Source organism: Rutidosis leptorrhynchoides, chromosome 3 (genome assembly GCF_046630445.1).
Source record: "Rutidosis leptorrhynchoides isolate AG116_Rl617_1_P2 chromosome 3, CSIRO_AGI_Rlap_v1, whole genome shotgun sequence".
NCBI classification, from domain to species: Eukaryota; Viridiplantae; Streptophyta; class Magnoliopsida; order Asterales; family Asteraceae; genus Rutidosis; species Rutidosis leptorrhynchoides.
The window spans coordinates 6,476,408-6,498,929 of record NC_092335.1 but is presented as its reverse complement, the minus strand read 5'-3'; positions in this window follow the sequence as shown (position 1 = coordinate 6,498,929).

Sequence of the window (22,522 nt, the reverse complement as noted above, 5' to 3'; positions counted from 1 at the left end):
TGAGTTGTGATCGAGTCTGAGACAAATACGGGTCACGATACGTATTAATTAATTCGAATATTATATATTAAACTATATATGAATTATTGGACTGTTAACTGTGGACTATCAACTGTGGACTAATAACATTGGACAATTAAAATGAATTAAAATATTGATTATAATATATGAAACTAAACATTTCTTCAAGTTTGCCACTTGATTTCATCTTAAACCTCATTTGTATCTTGACGATTACAATCCGCGTTCAAACCTTTCATGATTCTTGAAAACACCTTAATCGAGAGGATGAACCAACCGCACTTCATCTACGGAAGGAATGATTTATGCATATAGTATTGCACCTGAAAAACTCTCGGAAACTGAGTAAATGTTTAACGCGTAGCTGTGTTAATTCCTTTAGCGTTACTATTACCGAAAATAACTTTGCAATCTCTTTCCAAATTAGCCAATTTTTTCACACCTCCAGCAAGTCAACTTCAACTTTTCGTTCGAAATAATTTTATTATAACCTTGATATATACGTTGTCTTTTCATCATCATTACCGAAGAACCGTTTATATTCCACCACATTAGCAGTAAACTTACCAGCAACTTCAATGAATTTGGACTTTCCGAAAAAATCATTATATTCATTGAAACCCCATCGTGTATTCATCTATACCCTGTAACAATAACTGACATACCAATTATCGAGAGTTAGCAATCAGTATTTCGAATCTCGTAGCCTTTCTACATCAATAGTTATATGTATACATATAACAATTATCTCCTAGAATTACGATCTTCAATTCTGAAATTTTGAAAGGCACCTAGCCTACAAATCAATACATTGAACTTTTAGAAAGCTAAATGAAGCAGCAGAAAACTATAGGCAACCGTAAATGAACTTAATTATCGAAAGTTTGATGATAAAGAATAGTATGTTGGAAAAGCTCAGAAAAGTTTGAAAATGAAAAACTGATTGAGCAAACAACGAAAGAGTCTCTGAATAAATCACAAGGACTAAACTTGTACATTAAGAATCCTGATGATTCTGTTTCTGATGAAATCTTTAGCGAATACCTTGCTTCTGACTCCAAACTCTTGCAGACAAATTTTCTTCACCATCCTTCGATATTAGAAAATTCCAAGATATCATCGTATCTTTCATTATAAATATCCTCCATATTTCTGAAGATATTTTTATAATTATTCATATCTGAAATCATTAATCTCTTCGTGCTATCAGTGTTACATCATATAGAAACTGTTAGTTTCTATATTCTGTAAACTTTCGAGCTTAAAATATGAATGTTATTGAAGTAATGTTGGGAACTGATGCATGAGTTAATATAATATAATAACACTTGATCAACGTGACTATATTATAGTAAGTCATGCTGAGTTTCTAATGAAACGTGATGATTCACAGACCATAACGTCATCATGTTCCATATTACACGACTCTTACATTCTACCTAATCTCCAAACATATTGAGAACATATCTTCCTAATAGTTCTATCTTTTCGTTAGAATTCTGGTAATTTAACCAATCAAGATCGTGCTAATACAATTCCTCTCTTAGAACATTAGTTATGATCATTCGAAACTCTATACTTACGGATTCTGAACCATTATTCGTTTGACTTAAAGTTGAAAGGAGAAAACAAAAGGATGGAACTCCAAAATATAAAGGAAATGAAGAGAGTGGATTTATAGTGAGATACCTGACAGAGCAATCAAAACAGATTATCACATTTAATTAGAGAGATCCTAATTTCTTGAATCACCGAAGAATTAGATCTATTAGATTTCCAAGACTTTCTTTTAAATCCCTCAAATTTCGGAAATCAACCGTGACTACGTCACCGGTTAAGACAAACCTACATTTACTCATTTCACTCTTTTGTGATAGCTTCATTCGTACTCTTCGAATAATTGAATTGTTTTATCCATATTATTCAATAATGATAAAACTCAATTTATCAACTCATATTCGTCATGAAAACATTTTTTATTGTTAGCCATGATCACTTCACTTAAATTTCAGGACGAAATTTCTTTAACGGGTAGGTACTGTGACGACCCGGAAATTTTCGACCAAATTTAAACTTAATCTTTATATTATTCTGACACGATAAGCAAAGCCTGTAAAGTTGACTCTCAAAAAGTTTGAACTATTTTCATATATTTATGTGACCTTCGACTGTCCCCGATGATTCACGAACCATTGCTTGTAAATATGTGGATATATATAAATATGTGTATGTAAAAATATATGTATAACATATATAATAACATGAACATTAATAAACTATTATATACATATATTGTTATAAATAAATATGTACAATAAAATACATTGTAATAAAAACTATTATTTTATATGTATATTTCTTGTATATATATATATATATATATATATATATATATATATATATATATATATATATATATTGTTATATATAATTTAAGTATTTAATATATATTTATTTGAGTAGTAAATTTTGTCATTTAAAACTATATATATATATATATATATATATACACACACATAGTGTATATTAAATATAATTAATTTTGAGCTTAAATGGTAAATGTCTGTAACTTTCGGTTGTCGTTTATTTATTTTTAAAATAGGTCTAATATATATATATATATATATATATATATATATATATATATATATATATATATATATATATATATATGAAGTTTTAAAATAAAAGTTATTTCAAAATTTGATTAAAAAGATGATAGTTTTGATAAATATATTTTTTTACCTTTTCAATCTAAGTTCTTGTACTCCGTACATATAAATTGAAACAGAAAATAAATAATTATAGAACCTTTTTGATCAGGTTTCAAATAGTTAATGAGTGAAATAATTAAATATATCTAACCTAAAAATTTGGGATTTTTAGGAACACTTTTATACGTTAACTGTTTAGCAATGGACACGCCCCGTGAAAAGTGTCGGTAACATAATACAAATAACATGCACGAGATTATAACTGTGTTACTAGATCCATTCTCTTTTCCCCCACCATCATATCATTATTAATTATATATTATTATTATATTATATTAAATTATGTAAGTATTATATAAGTATATGTATGCATGCATTAAGTGATATAGAGATTGAAGCACTTGAACATTCAAACCACTAACCACTTTCATCACCGGTAACCACCACCATGGGTCACCGGCCACCTTCCATCATCTAACACCACCGCCACCTCCTTCTTTCTCTATCTATTTTCTTTCTCCCTCTGCATTCCCGTTTTTCTATTTTACTTCAACCACCTATCAAGAAACCACCAACGAAACCCATTTAGAACAACCACCATCAAACTCAACTGTTACTTCTCTCTTTTGTTGCTGGTTCGAAAAGAACACCCAAACCATCTAAGAAAAACGCCATTGAAAACCCTCACTTACTTTCTATTTTTTGGTTATAAACAATCACACATGCCACAACACAAACCTAACCCTCTTGTTATATTTTCTTCGATCACCATAACAACCCAAAACCCATTCGAACATCACCCATGTCACCATCTCTCGAACCATACTCGTGGAAGGAAGCTCACAACTCGAGCACCCATTACAATCTTGCTTCGTTCATTTTACAAATCTGCTACTGCAGTGATCGTTTCCTTTCATTAAACCACAGTACCTCCTCAAACCATCATCATTTACAGCCCTATTGTACGTATTCCTGTTTCCATTCGATAAACAATTCAACCCAAAACTATTGTTGCTGCTACTCTATTCTTTTCTGTTCTTGCTACGTCCGTTTCATTTTCTATTTAGTCACCTCCTAACATCACAATCACGATCACCTCCACCATATGCCACCTGCTACAGCGTTTTTGGTCACCATCAAGAACCCCACCATCACAACCGAAACCACCACTTTCTCTTTCTAACCTCTCTCTCTCCCTCTTCTGTTAGAAAACCGTCAGCAACCCTCATCAAAACCATCACAGCAGTCTATTAAAACACTCGTTGCTACTCCAGTTGCGTCCGTACATCTGCATCTGTGCTCCTGTTTAAACGATCACGAAACCTCAATGAATATGATGATGGATAATAATCGATTAAAAGATGATGATACCGAGTTAATGAAGTAGTGATTATGAGGAATCTGGAACAAATGAAGAAGATGATTATGATTGTGATATATAAAAAGAAAATAATATATATATACAATCGATAAAGATAATTGAAGATGGGTTAGGTCAATTTTTTTTTTCGAACTCCAGCATATCCCCACGCTTTTGCTTTTAGGTAATACATATTATATTACATTAACATTATCTGTATCTATATTTATATATTATTATGATTTTTAAAAATAAATTAGAATCAAGGTTCTTAATGATGTAAATGTATTTCCTAACAGAAGAATTAAAGTAGCTAAGTTGGTTAACATATTCATTTACATACTAAGGGGCTCAGGTTCGAACCCAGGCGGTTGCAATTAATTTTTAAAAAAAAAAAGAAAAAAAAAGAGAAATAGTATTATACGGGATATATAGATATAAGTCGTGGGCTAAATCAGAAATGAAGGGGTAGCAAACTGGTTACATGTGACTTGGTTTAAGTGGGAGGTCCTGGGTTCGAGCCCAGGCCGGGGCAATTTTTTTTTTTTTAAGTCCCTCCCATTTAAGGTAGTCATTTTTATTTATTATCATTATTATTATTGTTATTGAAACTACAAAATTTTCAATATCATTATTATTATTAACTCATAACAATTTCATTTATTTTTATTATGATTATATATTATTATTATTATTATTATTATTATTATTATTATTATTATTATTATTATTATTATTATTATTATTATTATTACTACTACTACTACTACTACTACTACTACTAATATTAAAACTCGTATTATTATCTTTATTATTTTTAAACCTAATCATTTTCATTATTAAAGAGTACTATTATAATAACTAATATCATTACTATTACTATTTTAAACATTATTATTATTAGTATTATTATTATTATTATTATTATTATTATTATTATTATTATTATTATTATTATCACCTATATCATAAATATATTAATATTACATAATATCATTTTTATACTAATATAATATAATCCCTGGTAAATAAATTATATATCATGTATAGACTATGACAAATTATAAGTGTTAATATGAAAATATATATGGACATTAGTCTTAATACAATATAAACTTAGTTGATTAATATTATATGTGTTAATATATATATACATGATATAGGTTCGTGAATCCGAGGCCAACCTTACACTAGTTCAATGACGTCATATGTATTTTTTTACTACAAAATACAGTATGGTGAGTTTCATTTGCTCCATTTTACTCTTTACATTTTTGGGACTGAGAATACATGCGCTGTTTTTATAACTGTTTTGTTAAATGCTTTTGAAATAGATTTTGAACTGCGAATACATGAAATGCTTTTATAAATGTTTGACGAGATAGACAGAAGCAAAACATTCCTCGAATGAATTATTATGCAGACAGAAGTTCTGCGGATTATTATTGAATTATGTGGACATGATAATTGCCACCATTGAATTATGTGGACATGATAATTGCCACCATTAAATTATGTGGACATGATAATTGCCACCAGTTGATGTGAATGTTATGTATCGAGAGAATGATTTTATACACAGGTTATGTGTATGTTATTTTTGTGCAAAAGATATGTGTACGGTTACTAAGATTTATGAAAGATGATTTCGTACACGAGAAAGGTGTACTGTATTTAAAAGATATCTCATGTGCATTACAGGTGGGTATAGGATTCGGGCCCATTTGTACCATGCAGGATTTAAATCTTGTGGTCTATCAAAATGATGAATTTTATTGTTTTATGATAAACTTATGAACTCACCAACCTTTTGGTTGACACTTTAAAGCATGTTTATTCTCAGGTACGAAAGAAATCTTCCGCTGTGCATTTGCTCATATTATATGGAGTCGTTCATGGCATATAGAGGTCAGAACCTCGCAATGGGACCAACTGTTGAAGACTTCGTTCAGATGGATTAGGACGGGTCCTTTCACAGGGCCCCTTTGAATTCCTCCCATGGGATAGCAAACGCCTCATCAATACCATTTGATTGAGCCAACGTGTTCCACCATGTTAGTGTGCCGTCAGACAGCGTACATGAAGCAAACTTGGTTTTATTCGCTTCTGAGCAGTTACTAACTCGAAACACAGATTCTAATTTCTCAAACCACCTAGTGAGACCAATCGACCCCTCCGTTCCACTAAAGTTGTGGGATTTGCAGCTTTGAAACTCTTTGTATGAACACCCATTACGAATGGGCTGGATAACCGGTGGCAGTGGAGCTTGGAGGTTCCTGTCCGCTAAAGCTGCGGTGACTCGTTCATTGATCATCTCCTCGATTTGGACTGCGGTAGGTGTTGATCGTTTTTTGGCCATGATGTTCTAAACAAAATTTTGACTCAAGTAAAAATCCAGCATTCAATATATAATAATACAGTATACAACAACCAACATGTAAACAGTACAACACATTTTAATTAAGTAGAGCAACTAGATACAGATATCACAAAACCATCGTACAGTAACGTAAATGGAACACTTGTGCAAAAAGTAAACAACACAAAGTGCCATTCATTAATAATAATAAGTTTCATACATCCGCATAGATTCGTACAATACATAAGTGAAACGTAAAACTACAACTAGATTACATAATGAAATCTACTACAAAGGTCCTACGGTGATGGTGGGTATAGGATGTCCAATACGTGGGCCATCTGGTCCTCGAGCTCAGTTACCCGAGTATGAAGGATCTCCACCTCCCTTGTCAGTTCCTCGACAGTGGGAGATGGTGGGGCAGGCGGTGCTGGAGGTCAGGTGGTGCCGGTGGTGCAGATGTAGACGGTCCGGCTCCAGATATAGAAAGTACGTAACGGGGAGCCTTACGTATGAGTGGGTCAGCAGGGTACGGCACAAGCCGCTTGCGGGCGATAACCCTACGACGCCGACCATATGCGTCAGTGAATGCTCGACCTCCATTGATCCCTGGAATGACGGTACCATCGAAACGGTACCGCTTCTTCGGCGAGGTGGAGGGTGGCTGAACAGGTGCATCATCGGGGTCCTCCTCGTTGGAGTCATCGTCACTAGAGTCGTCTGTGGATGAGTCGTCGGATGACGGGTCATCTGAATCATGTGGAGGTGGCTGCACGGGTGGCTGTACTGGCTCTCCTCGGGTGGCCATCATCTGTCGGTATCGGGCGGACCCGATTGGCACGAGACGTCCATCAGGAGCGCGTCGGCACCAACGACGATACTGATTATGGAATGGACCTTCCCCAAATTCCGCGGGAATCACAACACCACTGGGGCGGGGCTGTGGCTCTTGAGGTCCTGGGGCAGGTGGAGCTGGAATCTCCGGGAGGTCCTCGGCTCCGTCAGAAGTAACCATCGGGCCAGGTGCATGACTACTAGCTCCGGAGGACGAAGCGCCTGGGTCACTAGAGGGTGTCGCCGATGGGATCTGAGGATCGGTAACAGCGGCAGGTGAAGTGGCTGATGAGTCTGTGTCACTGCCCAAAATGATAGCAGGTGGAATATCCGACATCTGAACAAGGAAAAATAACTTTTTCCATGTCAGTAAGTCATAAAGCAAGCATGTATTAGGCAAAGTAACTATGATAGTCTAAATCATGTGTAACAGTAAGTAGCATGGCAATAACGACAAGTATCATGCAATCGAAAGCAGATAATAGCATGCAGTAGTGAAATCATGTAATAGCATATGGCATATAGTAGTAAAAGTAAGCAGCAGCATGCATCAAGTTCCGCAGAAACAAGTAAACTAGAAAGTTGTAGATTAGTCCTATTAGTGAATCCTACTCGGGTCGGTCTTAGACTCACTAATGTAACCTAATTCCCTACAACCTGGCTCTGATACCAAATGTTACTCCCCGTACTAAATCAACATGTACGGACCGTCAACAACAGGATCATTACAAGGCAAACACTATATGCGTTTTCAAAACAAGTTTGCATTCCTGATAAAAGGTGACGTCATAACTAACGTCGAATGTTTTACATCAAAAGTATGCTTCTATGAATAGAAGCAAAGATAATAGTGCGGACCCTTAGGTCGTTACAAATCATTGTTTCAAAAGTATTAAAGTTTGAATGAAAGATAAAGGGTTTCATGCGATGACATCTCTAGAGTAGCGGGTGTCTACAGCAAGACTAGTACAACAGCGGAATCGGCTAACCTTAAGCACCTGAGAAAAACATGCTTAAAAACGTCAACACAAAGGTTGGTGAGCTATAGTTTAAGTATAACAGTAATGTAAGGTAGGCCACGAGATTTCAGTGCTACAAAGAGTATTTCAAAACAGTATGATAAAGCATATGTTTAACCGTGGGCACTTGGTAACTAACTTAACGTTTATAACCCCCTGAAAGTACACTTGGAAAGTGCGTATGTATATGAAGTATTAAACACTCGTTAAATGCTACCGCTACTAGCTCGATTAGGGATGTCAAACCCTATGGATCCATATCTAAGATTCGCGTTCATCGGTTCAAAAACCAATGACTAAACGTTACCAAGCTAAAGGGAATGTTTATGCCGTTGTATAACCCACACATATATAAAGTTTAAGTACTCGTGCCTAGTATGTAAAACATAAAATGCGCATGTATTCTTAGTTCCCAAAATATTTAAAGTAAAAAGGGATGCTATAACTCACAGTGGTAAAGTAGTAGTAAAGTTGTGTCGGAAAGTAAGCAAGTATGTAGGTCCGGAAAGTCCTCAACCTAAGTCAAATATTACTAGTCAGTAAATCGTTCCAATAGGTTTAAATGTATGTAAATTAGGTCTTAAGGGTCATCATCATTCATCATCAAACAAAAGGTGTGAAGTAAGTTTCGTTCATGAAAAGAGTTTAAAACAAAGGCTGACTTTGATCAGTCACCACGGCCCCTATACCTACTGAAATAAGGTGAGACCAGTGTCCATGGCTCCGTATATAAGTCCTTTAGTTGCTGTAAAAATTCTAGAACCAAAATCGTCTCCGTTTGACGGTGGCGATGGTTTAAGTGCAAGTACGTCAGAATTTTCAGCGCAACGTTAAAAGGACATAGTGATGTTGGAGGGCCATTGATCCTAAACCGTAACTCGGATTAAGACGAGTCTTAAATGAAAAATTATCTACTCGAACAGAGATAACTGAAAATAAACTTTACAGTAGCCCAGGTATTCTGATCAGATCCATAAAATAGTAAACAATAGGTTCCAGTGGGTTCTTGGTGCTTGACGTTCATCACGGTTCTCATCCTTGATGCATATAGCTTCAAGTGTACAACTCGTTGATGTGTTTACATCATATTTACCAAGTTTTGACCATCATAACACAACTGTAAGTCTAAGATAAGTAGCACAACTCAATTAAGTGTTGCAAGTAGTTTGATGAACCAAAGTTACATCAAGATCTTAGATCTGACACATACATGAACTCTAAAAGTAATATTAAGCTACATGTAGTGACCCGAAATTTTCCATGTTTATATATATTAAATGAAATTGATATTTACATGATTAAGTGTTTCCAACATGTTAAGCAATCAAACTTGTTAAGACTTGATTAATTGAAATAGGTTTCATATAGACAATTGACCACCCAAGTTGACCGGTGATTCACGAATGTTAAAACTTGTAAAAACTATATGATGACATATATATGATTATATATATAGTTAACATAATATTATGATAAGTAAGTATCTCATTAGGTATTTTAACAATGAGTTATATACATAAAATTGAGTTTATTGAATTAAGAAACTCGAAACGATATATATAACGATTATCGTTATAACAACGTCTTACTAAATACATATGAATCATATTAAGATATTGATACACTATGTTTAATCATGATAAATGATAAGTAAACATGTCATTATGTATATTAACAATCAACTACATATGTAAAAACAAGACTACTAACTTAAGGTTTTCGAAACGAGACATATATGTAACGATTATCGTTGTAACGACATTTAAATGTATATATATCATATTAAGATATAGTAATATATCATAATATCATGATAATATAATAATTTAACATCTCATTAGATATAATAAACATTGGGTTAACAACATTTAACAAGATCGTTAACTTAAAGGTTTCAAATCAACATTTACATGTAACGACTAACGATGAACAATTATACTCGTATGCTTAACAAAATACTTCTACTTAACAAAAATTCTTACAATTACACCCTCGTTCAGTTTCATCAACAATTCTACTCGTATGCACCCGTATTCGTACTCGTACAATACACAGCTTTTAGACGTATGTACTATTGGTATATACACTGCAATGATCAGCTCTTAGCAGCCCATGTGAGTCACCTAACACATGTGGGAACCATCATTTGGCAACTAGCATGAAATATCTCATAAAATTACAAAAATATGAGTAATCATTCATGACTTATTTACATGAAAACAAAATTACACATCCTTTATATCTAATCCATATACCAACGACCAAAAACACCTACAAACACTTTCATTCTTCAATTTTATTCATCTAAGTGATCTCTCTCAAGTTCTATCTTCAAGTTCTAAGTGTTCTTCATAAATTCTATAAGTTCTAGTTTCATAAAATCAAGAATACTTCCAAGTTTGCTAGCTTACTTCCAATCTTGTAAAGTGATCATCCAACTTCAAGAAATCTTTCTTATTTACAGTAAGATATCTTTCTAATACAAGGTAATACTCATATTCAAACTTTGATTCAATTTCTATAACTATAACAATCTTATTTCGAGTGGAAATCTTACTTGAACTTGTTTTCGTGTCATGATTCTGCTTCAAGAACTTTCAAGCCATCCAAGGATCCTTTGAAACTAGATCTAATTTTCTCATTTCCAGTAGGTTTATATACAAAACCTGAGGTAGTAATGATGTTCATAACATCATTCGATTCATATATATAAAACTACCTTATTCGAAGGTTTAAACTTGAAATCACTAGAACATAGTTTAGTTAATTCTAAACTTGTTCGCAAACAAAAGTTAATCCTTCTAACTTGACTTTTAAAATCAACTAAATACATGTTCTATATCTATATGATATGCTAACTTAATGATTTAAAACCGGAAAACACAAAAAACACCGTAAAACCGGATATACGCCGTTGTAGTAACACCGCGGGCTGTTTTGGGTTAATTAATTAAAAACTATGATAAACTTTGATTTAAAAGTTGTTCTTCTGAGAAAATAATTTTTCTTATGAACATGAAATTATATCCAAAAATCATGGTTAAACTCAAAGTGGAAGTATGTTTTCCAAAATGGTCATCTAGACGTCGTTCTTTCAACTGAAATGACTACCTTTACAAAAATGACTTGTAACCTGTAATTCTGACTATAAACTTATACTTTTTATGTATAGATTCATAAAGTTAAGTTCAATATGAAACCATAGCAATTTGATTCACTCAAAACGGATTTAAAATGAAGAAGTTATGGGTAAAACAAGATTGGTTATTTTTGCTTGTTGTAGCTACGTGAAAATTGGTAACAAATCTATGTTAATCATATCCTAGCTAACTTATATTGTATTATACATGTATTCTAATATATTATGTAATCTTGGGATACCATAGACACGTATGCAAATGTTTTGACATATCATATCGACCCATCTATATATATTATTTGGAACAACCATAGACACTCTATATGCAGTAATGTTGGAGTTAGCTATACAGGGTTGAGGTTGATTCCAAAAATATATATAGTTTGAGTTGTGATCTAGCTTGAGACGTGCATACACTGCGTCGTGGATTGATTCAAGATAATATATATCGATTTATTTCTATACATCTAATTATGGACAACTAGTTGTAGGTTACTAACAAGGACAGCTGACTTAATAAACTAAAAACAGTAAAACGTATTAAAAATGTTGTAAATATATTTTGAACATACTTTGATATATATGTACATATTTGTTATAGGTTCGTTAATCGACCAGTGGCCAATTCTTACTTTTCGACGAAGTAAAAATCTGTGAAAGTGAGTTATAGTCCCACTTTTAAAATCTAATATTTTGGGATGAGAATACATGCAATTTTATAAATATTTTACGAAATAGACACAAGTAAATGAAACTACATTATATGGGTGAATGATCGAAGCCGAATATGCCCCTTTTTCTTGGTAACCTAAGAATTAGTAAACCGATCTACTAATTAACGCGAATCCTAAAGATAGATCTATTGGGCCTAACGAACCCCATCCAAAGTACCGAATGCTTTAGTACTTCGAATTCATTTTTATCATGTCCGAAGGATTTCCCGGAATGATAAGGGATATTCTTATATGCATCTTGTTAATGTCGGTTACCAGGTGTTCACCATATGAATGATTTTTATCTCTATGTATGGGATGTATATTGAAATATGAAATCTTGTGGTCTATTATTATGATTTGATAATATATAGGTTAAACCTATAACTCACTAACATTTTTTGTTGACGTTTTAAGCATGTTTATTCTTAGGTGATTATTAAGAGCTTCCGCTGTTGCATACTAAAATATGGACAAGATTTGGAGTCCATGCTTGTATGATATTATGTAAAAACTGCATTCAAGAAACTTATTTTTGATGTAATATATTCTTATTGTAAACCATTATGTAATGGTCGTGTGTAAACGGTATATTTTAGATTATCATTATTTGATAATCTACGTAATGCTTTTTAAACCTTTATAGATAAAATAAAGGTTATGGTTGTTTTAAAAATAAATGCAGTCTTTGAAAAACGTCTCATATAGAGGTCAAAACCTCACGACGAAATTAATTAATATGGAACGTTTATAATCAATATGAACGGGACATTTCAGTTGGTATCCGAGCATTGGTCTTAGAGAACCAGAAAATTGCATTAGTGTGTCTTACCGAATTTGTTATGATGCATTAGTGAGTCTGGACTTCGACCGTGTTTTTCTTCAAAAATGATTGCTTAACATTTTGTTGTTGTTGGAAACTATATATTATTAACATGTAAATATTATGTGATATATTAATCTCTTAACGTGTTTGATATTGTGTGATAGATGTCTACCTCTAGTACAAATCCCATTGATTCACCTAATAATAATGAAGAGTCGAATATATTTTGGGAAGATTCACAAATTCCCGAAGAGGAACCGGAAGAGGAGGAACCGGAAGAAGAGGAACCAGAAGAGGATGAATCGGAAGAGGAGGAACCAGAAGAAGAGGTTCCGGAGGAAGAAATATTGATACCTATAGTAAATCGATTAAATAAAAGAAAATCCTCAACCAACGGACCAAAGTTAATAATGGTCAATGGTGTTTCCGCCGAGGAAGCAAAATATTGGGAAGATTACCAATTTTCCGATGAATCAGATCCCGATGAGGATTCCGATGATGTTATAGAAATTATCTCGACCCAATTTAATAAAGCGAAAGAAAATAATAAGGGAAAAGGTATAAAAATAGAGAAACTCGATTCCAACCCCGATGAACTTTATATGTATCGACAACATTCGTATTTCCTAAAATGTAACAATGACCCGGGAACCTCTAAACCACCAGTTTTTTCTAAACCATTATGGAAAACGACAGCTCGTATTAGAGGAACACCATATATTCCTAGAAAATTAGGAAAACGAACCAAGTCCGAAGAAGAAGAAACCAGTGATTCAGATTAGAGGGTTGTAATCATGTTGTGTATTATATGTATTGTAGTGTGCTTGTACTTTTATGTTCTATGTAAAAATTGCTTGTATTGTTTGTTAATTATCTTTTACGAATCTAATCCTTGTCTATTTTACAGTATAAAAACAAAATGGACGTTAAGGGTAGACAACCGAATATTTTAGAAGACCTACCAGAGGATATAATTGAGAAAATCTTGTCTAGAGTCGGTCAGAATTCATCAGCACATTTAGTTATGGCGAAATTAACTTGTCAAACATTTGAAAGACTTTCCAGAAATGCCTTAGTTTATAAAAGACTTTCCTTTGATAGGTGGGGTATATCACACTGGGGAGACCGTAAGTTACGGCGTGTTTTCTTTAAAGCATTAAATGCGGGGAACCCAAATGCAATTTTACGCTACGGGTTAAGAATCTATTTTGACTCAACATATCCCAACATAGGATTTCATGAATTAGAAAGAGCTTCTAACATGCAACATAAAGAAGCATGTTATGCTTGCGGGTTAGTGATGTTCGCTTCTTACCAAAGTGAGAAAAAGAACATCGGATTGCAACTTTTAAATAAGACCTTCCCACAAGTGACGGATTCAGTAGTTGGGGTAAGAAACAAGGTTTTTAGATTATTACGAGGCTTTTGGACATTACAAAACCCTCGTCCTTTTGACGACATTACAACATGCTGCCTAGCCAATGGTCATAACGGTTATTTTTCACAAGACCAAGGATGGGAAGTTGTCTTAGTAAAACCAGAATGCATGACTTGTTTCTGGACTTATGAATTACATGTCTTTATTTCCTTTGCTGAACAACTTGCGTATTAACTAGATTTATCTTCAAAACTGTCCTGTATCAAAGTGTACTATATTTCATGTTATATGTAATATAGCGAAGTTGTAAGTTTGAAGAATATTTGTATGTGATATATTATTATAATCAGTTTTTCATATGGAAATTTAGTAGTTGAATTGTATATTAGCTACTAAGTATGAACTTAACGGGTAGGTAGTACCCAAATTTAAACTTATAAAACGCTAATATGAAGTAAAAGCTTTTATAAATGAGTTCATATTATGCTAAGAAATACTATTGAATACTCTTAATATTCTGTATGATTAACTCGATTCAGTTGGCTATTTTGAAGGAAATGGCACCGACTACTCGACACACCATGAATATGAGCGAAGAGAAATTTCATACTTTTCTTGCTACAAACATAGCTGCAGTACAGGCTGCGCTACATACCAACAATAAATCTGAATCTAGCAATGCAGCTAACGGCGCAAGAAATCGTGTAGGATGCACCTACAAAGAATTCACTGCCTGCAAACCTTTGGAATTTGATGGAACCGAAGGACCAATTGGATTGAAACGGTGGACCGAGAAAGTCGAATCAGTGTTTGCCATAAGTAAGTGTACTGAAGAGGACAAAGTTAAGTACGCTACGCATACCTTCACTGGTACTGCGTTAACGTGGTGGAACACCTATCTTGAACAGGTAGGACAAAATGCTGCTTACGCACTACCGTGGTCGGCATTCAAGCAATTGATGAACGAGCAGTACCGTCCTAGAAACAAAGTCAATAAACTCAAGGCAGAACTTAGAGAGTTACGAATACAAGGCTTCGACGTTACCACATATGAACGACGATTTACAGAGTTGTGCCTATTGTGTCCGGGAGCATTCGAGGATGAAGAAAAGAAGATCGACGTGTTTGTAAAAGGGTTACCAGTAAGGATTCAAGAAGATGTAAGTTCACACGAGCCCGCTTCTATACAGAAGGCAAGTCAAATGGCTCATAAACTCATAAATCAGATTGAGGGAAGAATTAAAGAGCAGGCGGCCGAAGAAGCCAACACGAAACAACTCAAGAGGAAGTGGGAGGAAAACGATGACAAGAGTCACCAATACAACAACAACAATAATTACAACCACAATCGCAACAACTATCCCAACAACCGCAACAACAATCGCAACAATAACCGCAATCCTAACAATAACTACAACAAATATCCCAATAACAACAACAACTACAATAACTGTTTCAACAACAATAACAATCCCAACAACAACCTTAATAACAACAACGGCAACAAAAACCAAAAACAGCCATGTCATAGGTGTGAAGAAAATCATCAGGGGTTTTGCACGACATTTTGCAACAGGTGTAAAAGAAATGGTCATAGCGCGACAAAGTGTGAGGTCTACGGACCAAAGTTTAACAGAACTAAAGGAACAAATAATGTCGGAACAAGTAATGCCGAAACGAATAGTGTCGGAGAAAGTAATACCAACGCTGTTTGTTATAAATGTGGAAAAATGGGCCACATTATTAGAAATTGCCCGAATAAGGGGAATACTAATGGGCAGGGCCGTGGAAGAGTTTTCAATATTAATGCGGCAGAAGCACAGGAAGACCCGGAGCTTGTTACGGGTACGTTTCTTATTGACGATAAATCTGCTTATGTTTTATTTGATTCGGGTACGGATAGAAGTTATATGAGTAGAGAATTTTGTGCTAAATTAAGTTGCCCATTGACGCCTTTGGATAGTAAATTTTTACTCGAATTAGCAAACGGTAAATTAATTTCAGCAGATAATATATGTCGAGAGAGAGAAACTGGGGGATGAAACGTTTAAAATTGATTTAATACCAGTCGAGTTAGGGAGTTTTGATGTAATAATTGGCATGGACTGGTTGAAAAAGGTGAGAGCAGAGGTCGTTTGTTACAAAAATGCGATTCCCATTATGCGTGAAAAAGGAAAACCTTTAATGGTGTACGGAGAAAAGAACAACGCAAAATTAAATCTTATTAGTAGTTTGAAGGCGCAAAAACTAATAAGAAAAGGTTGTTACGTCATTCTAGCACACATCGAGGAAGTTAAACCTGAAGAAAAGAACATTAGTGATGTTCCCATCGCAAAAGAATTTCCCGATGTATTTCCGAAAGAATTACCGGGATTACCCCCACATCGATCCGTTGAATTTCAAATAGACCTTGTACCAAGAGCTGCACCAATAGCTCGTGCTCCATACAGACTCACCTAGCGAAATGAAAGAATTAAAAGTCAGTTACAGGAACTTTTAGAGCGTGGTTTCATTCGACCAAGCACATCACCATGGGGAGCTCCTGTTTTATTTGTCAAGAAGAAAGATGGTACATTCAGGTTGTTTATCGACTATCGAGATTTGAACAAACTTACCATCAAGAACCGCTACCCACTACCGAGAATCAACGACTTATTTGATCAACTACAAGGCTCGTCTGTTTATTCGAAGATCGATTTACGTTCTGGATATCATCAATTGCGGGTGAAGGAGGATGATATTCCAAAGACTGCTTTTAGGACGCGTTACGGTCATTACGAGTTTATGGTTATGCCGTTTGGATTAACTAACGCACCAGCTGTGTTCATGGATCTCATGAACCGAGTGTGTGCTCCATATCTTGACAAGTTTGTCATTGTTTTCATCGATGGCATACTTATTTACTCGAAGAATGATCAAGAGCACGAAGAACATTTGAGAAAAGTGCTAGAGTTGCTGAGAAAAGAAAAACTGTACGCTAAGTTTTCAAAGTGTGCATTTTGGTTGGAAGAAGTTCAATTCCTCGATGACATAGTGAACAAAGAAGGTATTCAGGTGGATCCAGCAAAGATTGAAACCGTTGAAAAGTGGGAAACCCCGAAAACTCCGAAACACATACGCCAATTTTTAGGACTAGCTGGTTACTGCAGAAGGTTCATCCAAGACTTTTCCAGAATAGCAAAACCCTTGACTGCATTAACGCATAAAGGGAAGAAATTTGAATGGAAAGATGAACAAGAGAAAGCATTTCAATTGTTAAAGAAAAAGCTAACTACGGCACCTATATTGTCATTGCCTGAAGGGAATGATGATTTTGTGATTTATTGTGACGCATCAAAGCAAGGTCTCGGTTGTGTATTAATGCAACGAACGAAGGTGATTGCTTATGCGTCTAGACAATTGAAGATTCACGAACAGAATTATACGACGCATGATTTGGAATTAGGTGCGGTTGTTTTTGCATTAAAGACTTGGGGGCACTACTTATATGGGGTCAAAAGTATTATATATACCGACCACAAAAGTCTTCAACACATATTTAATCAGAAACAACTGAATATGAGGCAGCGTAGGTGGATTGAATTGTTGAATGATTACGACTTTGAGATTCGTTACCACCCGGGGAAGGCAAATGTGGTAGCCGATGCCTTGAGCAGGAAGGACAGAGAACCCATTCGAGTAAAATCTATGAATATAATGATTCACACTAACCTTACTACTCAAATAAAGGAGGCGCAACAAGGAGTTTTAAAAGAGAGAAATTTAAAGGATGAAATATCAAAGGATCGGAGAAGCATCTTAATATTCAGGAAGATGAAACCAGGTATAGGGCTGAAAGGATTTAGGTACTAAAATTTGGAGATATGAGAGAAATGGTACTTAGAGAAGCTCATAAAACCAGATACTCAATACATCCTGGAACGGGAAAGATGTACAAGGATCTCAAGAAACATTTTTGGTGGCCAGGTATGAAAGCCGATGTTGCTAAATACGTAGGGGAATGTTTGACATGTTCTAAAGTCAAAGCTGAGCATCAGAAACCATCATGTCTACTTCAACAACCCAAAATCCCGGAATGGAAATGGGAAAACATTACCATGGATTTCATCACTAAATTGCCAAGGACTGCAAGTGATTTTGATACTATTTGGGTAATAGTTGATCGTCTCACCAAATCAGCACACTTCCTGCCAATAAGAGAATATGACAAGATGGAGAAGTTAGCACGATTGTATTTGAAGGAAGTCGTCTCCAGCATGGAATACCAATCTCTATTATCTCTGATAGGGATGGCAGATTTATTTCAAGATTCTGGCAGACATTACAGCAAGCATTAGGAACTCGTCTAGACATGAGTACTGCCTATCATCCACAAACTGATGGGCAGAGCGAAAGGACGATACAAACGCTTGAAGACATGCTATGAGCATGTGTTATTGATTTCGGAAACAGTTGGGATCGACATCTACCGTTAGCAGAATTTTTCTACAACAACAGCTACCATTCAAGTATTGAGATGGCGCCGTTTGAAGCACTTTATGGTAGAAAGTGCAGGTCTCCAATTTTTTTGAGTGAAGTGGGGGATAGACAGATTACGGGTCGGGAGATAATACAAGAAACTACCAAGAAGATCATCCAAATTCAACAACGGTTGAAAACCGCCCAAAGTCGACAAAAGAGCTACGCCGACATTAAAAGAAAAGATATAGAATTTGAAATTGGAGAGATGGTCATGCTTAAGGTTGCACCTTGGAAAGGCGTTTTTCGATTTGGTAAACGAGGGAAATTAAATCCAAGGTATATTGGACCATTCAAGATTATTGATCGTGTCGAACCAGTAGCTTACTGACTTGAGTTACCTCAACAACTCGTGGCTGTACATAACACTTTCCACGTGTCGAATTTGAAGAAATGTTTTGCTAAAGAAGATCTCACTATTCTGTTGGACGAAATCCAATTCAACGAAAAACTTCAATTCATCGAAGAACCCGTCGAAATAATGGATCGTGAGGTTAAAAGACTTAAACAAAACAAGATACCAATTGTTAAGGTTCGATGGAATGCTCGTAGAGGACCTGAGTTCACCTGGGAATGAGAAGATTAGATGAAGAAGAAATACCCTCACTTATTTCCAGAAGATACGTCAACACCTCCAACTGCTTAAAATTTCGGGACGAAATTTATTTAACGGGTAGGTACTGTAGTGACCCAAACTTTTCCATGTTTATATATATTAAATGAAATTGATATTTACATGATTAATTGTTTCCAACATGTTAAGCAATCAAACTTGTTAAGACTTGATTAATTGAAATAGGTTTCATATAGACAATTGACCACCCAAGTTGACCGGTGATTCACGAACGTTAAAACTTGTAAAAACTATATGATGACATATATATGATTATATATATAGTTAACATAATATTATGATAAGTAAGTATCTCATTAGGTATTTTAACAATGAGTTATATACATAAAATTGAGTTTATTGAATTTAGAAACTCGAAACGATATATAACGATTATCGTTATAATAACGTCTTACTAAATACATATGAATCATATTAAGATATTTATACACTATGTTTAATCATGATAAATGATAAGTAAACATGTCATTATGTATATTAACAATGAACTACATATGTAAAAACAAGACTACTAACTTAAGGTTTTCGAAACGAGACATATATGTAACGATTATCGTTGTAACGACATTTAAATGTATATATATCATATTAAGATATAGTAATATATCATAATATCATGATAATATAATAATTTAACATCTCATTAGATATAATAAACATTGGGTTAACAACATTTAACAAGATCGTTAACTTAAAGGTTTCAAATCAACATTTACATGTAACGACTAACGATGACTTAACGACTCAGTTAAAATGTATATACATGTAGTGTTTTAATATGTATTCATACACTTTTGAAAGACTCTAAGACACTTATCAAAATACTTCTACTTAACAAAAATGCATACAATTACATTCTCGTTCAGTTTCATCAACAATTCTACTCGTATGCACCCGTATTCGTACTCGTACAATACACAGCTTTTAGATGTATGTACTATTGGTATATACACTGCAATGATCAGCTCTTAGCAGCCCATGTGAGTCACCTAACATATATGGGAACCATCATTTGGCAACTAGCATGAAATATCTCATAAAATTACAAAACTATGAGTAATCATTCATGACTTATTTACATGAAAACAAAATTACACATCCTTTATATCTAATCCATATACCAACGACCAAAAACACCTACAAAAACTTTCATTCTTCAATTTTATTCATCTAAGTGATCTCTCTCAAGTTCTATCTTCAAGTTCTAAGTGTTCTTCATAAATTCTATAAGTTCAAGTTTCATAAAATCAAGAATACTTCCAAGTTTGCTAGCTTACTTCCAATCTTGTAAAGTGATCATCCAACTTCAAGAAATCTTTCTTATTTACAGTAAGATATCTTTTTAATACAAGGTAATACTCATATTCAAACTTTTATTCAATTTCTATAACTATAACAATCTTATTTCGAGTGAAAATCTTACTTGAACTTGTTTTCGTGTCATGATTCTGCTTCAAGAACTTTCAAGCCATCCAAGGATCCTTTGAAGCTAGATCTATTTTTCTCATTTCCAGTAGATTTATCCACAAAAACTGAGGTAGTAATGATATTCATAACATCATTTGATTGATATATATAAAACTACCTTATTCAAAGATTTAAACTTGAAATCACTAGAACATAGTTTAGTTAATTCTAAACTTATTCGCAAACAAAAGTTAATCCTTCTAACTTGACTTTTAAAATCAACTAAACACATGTTCTATATCTATATGATATGCTAACTTAATGATTTAAAATCGAAAAATACGAAAAACACCGTAAAACCGGATATACGCCGTTGTAGTAACACCGCGGGCTGTTTTGGGTTAGTTAATTAAAAACTATGATAAACTTTGATTTAAAAGTTGTTCTTCTGGGAAAATGATTTTTCTTATGAACATGAAACTATATCCAAAAATTATGGTTAAACTCAATGTGGAAGTATGTTTTCCAAAATGGTCATCTAGACGTTGTTCTTTCGACGGAAATGACTACCTTTACAAAAATGACTTGTAACCTGTGATTCCGACTATAAACTTATACATTTTCTGTATATATTCATAAACTTAAGTTCAATATGAAACCATAGCAATTGGATTCACTCAAAACGGATTTAAAACGAAGAAGTTATGGGTAAAACAAGATTGGTTATTTTTGCTTGTTGTAGCTACGTGAAAATTGGTAACAAATCTATATTAATCATATCCTATCTAACTTATATTGTATTATACATGTATTCTAATATATTATGTAATCTTGGGATACCATAGACATGTATGCAAATGTTTTGACATATCATATCGACCCATCTATATATATTATTTGGAACAACCATAGACACTCTATATGCAGTAATGTTGGAGTTAGTTATACAGGATTGAGGTTGATTCCAAAAATATATATAGTTTGAGTTGTGATCTAGCCTGAGACGTGTATACACTGGGTCGTGGATTGATTCAAGTTAATATATATCAATTTTATTTCTGTACATCTAATTATGGACAACTAGTTGTAGGTTACTAACAAGGACAGCTGACTTAATAAACTTAAAATAGTAAAACGTCTTAAAAATGTTGTAAATATATTTTGAACATACTTTGATATATATGTACATATTTGTTATAGGTTCGTGAATCGACCAGTGGCCAAGTCTTACTTCCCGATTAAGTAAAAATCTGTGAAAGTGAGTTATAGTCCCACTTTTAAAATCTAATATTTTGGGATGAGAATACATGCAATTTTATAAATATTTTACGAAATAGACACAAGTAAATGAAACTACATTATATGGGTGAATGATCGAAGCCGAATATGCCCCTTTTGCTTGGTAACCTAAGAATTAGTAAACCGATCTACTAATTGACGCGAATCCTAAAGATAGATCTATTGGGCCTAACGAACCCCATCTAAAGTACCGGATGCTTTAGTACTTCGAATTCGTTTTTATCATGTCCGAAGGATTTCCCGGAATGATAGGGGATATTCTTATATGCATCTTGTTAATGTCGGTTACCAGGTGTTCACC